The 5,395-nt window shown below is 44.6% G+C and overlaps 1 pseudogene; it reads left to right on the forward strand.

Annotated features, from left to right (window-relative positions):
- Nucleotides 1–2,083: 2,083 nt before the first annotated feature.
- On the forward strand, nt 2,084–4,780 carry LOC143336732 (uncharacterized; annotated as a pseudogene).
- Nucleotides 4,781–5,395: the final 615 nt, after the last annotated feature.

Genomic DNA, 5,395 nt, shown 5'->3' on the forward strand with positions numbered 1-5,395 from the left:
TGGACCCGGCCTCCTCTCCTCCTGAGCACAGCTGCACTCAATCAAGCAATCAAGACTCACCTGCCTACACAAGATATAAGCATCAGGGTTTCAGTCACTATTTGTCGAATCCTCTGCCTTGCTGCTAGGTAAAGACCAAACCAGAGAATGTATAAGTACCCTTGATATTATTGTTCCCTTGTCTGCTACCTGCCTTCCTGACCTTTTTTTTCCTGTCTGACGGCTATCTGTTGTTACCTGCTGTCATCTGCTCTCACCAACGAATCTGGACCTGTCTCTACTTAGACTCAGCAATGTTGGCCTCTGCTTTGTCTGGACTCATCCCTCGCATAATATCTTAATATTCATTCAAACTTTCATCCACCTCCTGTATCTTCTGTTTGAGCCTGGTATTTTGAGTTCTGTAACCTCATAACAACAGGCATTAGAGAAATACCACACTTATACTAAACCAAGGGTAATTAGCTTAAAAGTGTTCAATGTACGTTACTTGGCAAGAGAGAAAGACAAGAAAAAAAAAGACATTTTTGAAAAATTATTATCAGGAGTAGTAGAATAAAATTTAGCTTTAAGAATCCTCAATTCAAATAGTGTAGGCCTGTGATTGTCAAGTAGTGGTGAGTGGGCCACATTCAGCCTGCCAAAACTTCCTGTCTGATCCACAGAACATTAATGAATTCAAAAGTGCACGCATCTAAATATACTCACCAGTGAAAGAGGCCAAGTCTGTCCTGAGAGTGATTGTTTGCTAATCCCTGGCAATGAGCCAAAAAGTTTGTAATTCATAAAACTATGGGAGATAACTCCAGAGGAAAATCATTAAGCTTGGAAGTCACAAGATGTGTCACTTTATTTTCATCGGCCAACTCTTTAATTGAGTCTTACAATGAGTATTTTTGCATGCTTCCTGGGATCCCAAAGAGGAGTTTTTTGTTGAGATAAGTTGAACTATGGATTTGGTACTATGCACTGAGGAGGTCTGAGAGCATTTTCTAGTTAAGTATCTAATTATCATTGTAAATTGTTCATGTTTTTTAGGAATCTGTTCACACTGATATCAGCTTTTCCAAAATGTACCTTCTTGTTTACAGAAAGTATATCCGTTTAATTCCTAATGTGGGAGTCAGGTTCCCTGAGAAGAGGTGTACAAAGCAAAAAAAAAAAGAAAAAAAGAAAAAAAAAGAAAAACAGAATGCAGTCATTTGCAAACGACCCTTGTCAATACAGACATACATATGTCCTTTATACAGCTGTTTCATAAAGTAGTGAACATCACCCAGTCCTTGCTTGTGAACACCTGAGCCTTTTAAGGATGCCCCTTTCATTCAGATGTTTAGCTATTCCTCTGCCTCCTTTAGTGATACTGGTACTGTGGTGATTTGTTGGATTTCTGTATTTGTCTATATGCTGTGGAGTTGTGTGAGGTTTGTTTTCTGTTTGTCCTTTTTCAGCAGAGGTTGGGCATGGTTTGGGAGCTGGCTCACAATTCCAGGCGGGATAAAGACTGTGGACAGCAGAGGACTTGTTGGCAGATTATTTCTGCCACTCAGTGGTATTATCCGCCATTTGCCAGAGTAACTGGAGAAACTAATTAATTAAGCTTGTGAGTCTACCTTGTGTCCTTCACCAGAGTAATCACTTGTCTTTTTCCTTGCCTCCTCAGTGAGTCCACCTGCACGAGTCTCCAGCGCCAGCATCCCTGCCATCTTGCCACCCAGCCTCTTTCCACCACTAGCCTCTCTCCGCCACCAGCCTCAAGCCAGCAGCCACCACCACCACGTGCCATCCCACTCAGCAAGTGCTCATTCCACCTGAACACTGAGCGCCGTTATGCACTATGGATCGACATTGGATGCATTCTCCACCTCTGGACCCTGTACCTCACTGGCTGCTCACAGAAACTTTCACATAACCATTCAATTGTGCATCTGGAATCTCTCTTTACTATCTCAATCTCTATCTACTTTTCACTCTCCATCTGAGTCTGCTTTTGAGTCCAAAAGCTAGCCGCAGATCATAACAGGTAATAAATGCTTATTTGCTGTGTTGGAGGCGAGGCTCAGTGGATTGGTGGTTCAGCACCATGAAAACACAATTGTTAGTTGTAGTTAGCCAGACCCCCGTAGCCAGTGCTAACCAACCAAGTATAGCTCCTACCAACAGTCCCTTGGCACCTCCGGAGCAGCTGGGAAACCAGGCAGGCTGGGTGACTGTTCAAAGGAGGCAAAGTCATGAAGTGAAGCACATGATTCACCACCAACCACTTCATGTTTCTAACAGGTTCTCCCCACTCAGCAACACACCCTCTAAGAAATCAATTTATTGGCAGCTCTACTGTGAGAAACATAAAGTTAGCAACAATCACAGTCAAATGCATTACTGGGGCCAGAGTGGGTGACACTGAATCAAATTTGAAACTGCTTGCTAAAGATAAATGTAAATACAGTAAGACTGTTATTCACATCAGTGGTAATGACACCCAATTACACCAATCATAAATCACCAAAATTAATGTTGAGTGAGTGTGTACATATGCAAAGACAATGTCAGGCATGTTTAGCTGCATGTTATCATTCCACTGCTGGCTGTTGAGGTGGTGTCCAGCAAACTATGTGGGCTTCCTAGATAATAGGCAGACTTCCAGGGGAAAACTTGGTCAAATGAGGAGAGACAGCATGCATCCCACTGCAGGAGGAGCAGCTCTCATCTCTAGAAATCTGGTTGAGTTTATTAGTGAGTTGAGACAAGGATGCAGAGCTGAAGTCCTACACCCTTCTCTGTGCTTCCATTTACCTGTTACGCACCCATACCGTGTCTGCCCCCCAACCACTTAAATTAACTAAACCCACGTCCTTGAGAGGGGTTGGACTCTCTCTCATGCTGGAGTTGCTCGTGGTGAGAGGTGGAGGGCAGGGGCAGGCTTTCTGATAGCCCAAGACTCTCTGCCTGTATGTTGGGGTTTACCCCAGTAGACGAAAGGGTTGCTTCTCTTCGTCTTCGGGTTGGGGAACAGGTCCTGACTAATTTTTGCGCTTATGCACAAACAACGGGTGGGGGGAGGGGGGCTGCAGTGATGCAGACACTCAAACAGTCCATTGTGATGAAGAGGGAGCTAAGCCAGAAGGCAAAGCTCTCAATTTACTCATTCGATCTATGTTCCGGCCCTCACCTATGGTCATGAACTTTGGGTAAGGACGGAAGGAACGAGATCGTGAATACAGGCAGCCAAAATGAGTTTCCTCCGCAGGGTGGCTGGGCTCAGCCTTAGAGATAGCTCTGGACTATGTCGAAGTATCCTTGTGCAAGATACTGAACCTCTGTGTCATTGGTGTGTGAGTGTGGGTGAATGGATAATGCTCATAATGAGCAGGCACCCACCATACAAATGTGTGTACTTTGAATGGTTGCCAGACTAGAAAAGTGCTATACAGTCCATTTACCATTTACCATTTACCATACTCACTCTCTGTTATTCCCAGGCCACCCTTAACTTTGTTCTTTTCTTCCGTCCACCTTTATTTTCCACCCACCTTCCACCAGATGCCTTCCTCTCTTCACTACCCCCTCCCATTCATTTCCACCTTTACCTCTCCCACATACCTCCTTCTCAAATAATGTGGCTGTCTTCATCTGTCTCCTTCCCCTCCATGGTGAAACAAACATGAAGTTGCCTAATAGTTTCGCGACCTAACCTGTACAGGCTCTTGGCCAAGTTCACAATCTAATGACAATTCAGTTCAGTCAGTTCAAATCAGTTGCAATCCAGATTATCTTCAAGTTATTTTCTCTGCTACATCATGTGTGTTTCCTGAAACATGAAAAATAAGAAGATGCACCGGCTAAAGCTGAGTAGTTTCAAGACAGTCTGCCTGCAGGGCTCTTCTGTGAAGTCACTTCCAGTAAAGGCTCCACTCTCAAGTCACCTCCGCTGTCAGGATTAAAATGAATGCAAAAAACATAAAGATAAAATCATGTGAACACTTCTTGTGGAATTGATTTTGTTGTTGATTTATATGTAACATTTTGTTGTTGATTTATATTTAATTAATTAGTCAACATGGTAATATGAAAACCAACAATTCCTTAAATGTAGCATTTATATTGATTTTGCCTATTCTGTCTACATAGTACATGTGGGCACATGGTATGCAGGCCGGTGTAGCAGCATATATCAATGGACCTTGCATATTTACATATGCAGGACAGTACCAACTACAGGAGACCATTGCCCACACAGCTGAGAACCATGAAATGGCTGATAACCTAAATACATTTGTTTGATAGGCCCACATCAACACGCATCACCCACCCTGGCTCAGACATCAAACGACCATTCACACCCCCTGCACCACTCTCATGCCTCCCCATTGACCCCCCACCAGCACTCATGATCTGTGAAAAGGATGTGTATCACCTCTTCAAGAGACAGAAGATCAGGAAGGAGTCAGGCCCAGATGGTGTGTACCCCTACTGTCTGGCATCCATCTTCACACAGATTTTCAACAATGTCTGGAACTGTGTGAAGTTTCTTCATGCTTCAAATGCTCCATAACACCACTCCATCTCAGGATTAAATGACCACAGGCCTGTTGCCCTGAAGTCTGTGGTCATTAAATCCTTTGAGAGACTGGCTCAGCTGAAAGAAATCACAGCCCGCCTGCTATTTGCCTACCAGGCAAACAGGCCAGTGGAGGATGCAGTCAACATGGGACTGAACTACATTGTGCAGCACCATGGCCACCCAGGGACATATGCAAGGATTGTGTTTGTAGAATACTGATCGTCGTTCAACGCCATCATCCAAGAAATCTTCCACTCAGAACTCACCCAACTCACTGCACCAGCCTCCAGCTGTCAGTGGATAACAAACTGACAGATAGGAAGCAACAGGTGAGGGTGGGGAAAATCACATCCAGCACCTGGACCATCAGCACTTGATCTCACCAGGGGTGTGTGCTCTCCCCCCTGCTCTTCTCCCTCAAAAGCAACGACTGCACCTCAGGAGACACGAGACGGTCTGCATACAGATGGGATGTCTAACAGCTGGTCCTCTGGTCCTTCAGGAGAAGCCCTCTACACTGCCTCCTATTGCAGTCCTCAACAGCATTGTTTCCAGTGTGGAAATCTTCATGTTTCTGAGATCAACTATTTCCCAGGACCTAAGGTGCACTTCAAACATAGCCTCAATCATCATAAAGGCACAACAGAAGAGGGACTTCCTGCATCAACACAGGAAGAAGAACTGCCTCAACTGCTGATCCAGTACACAGGAATAATCCAATCTGTTCTATACACATCCAACATCATAATCCAGTTTGAGTCTACCAACAAACAGGACAAGAACAGGCAGTGTGCAGCCTGTTGCTACGTGTGGCTCGACAGTGGCGGTCCTGTG

Source organism: Chaetodon auriga, chromosome 18, assembly GCF_051107435.1.
Source record: "Chaetodon auriga isolate fChaAug3 chromosome 18, fChaAug3.hap1, whole genome shotgun sequence".
In the NCBI taxonomy this organism is placed as follows: Eukaryota; Metazoa; Chordata; class Actinopteri; order Chaetodontiformes; family Chaetodontidae; genus Chaetodon; species Chaetodon auriga.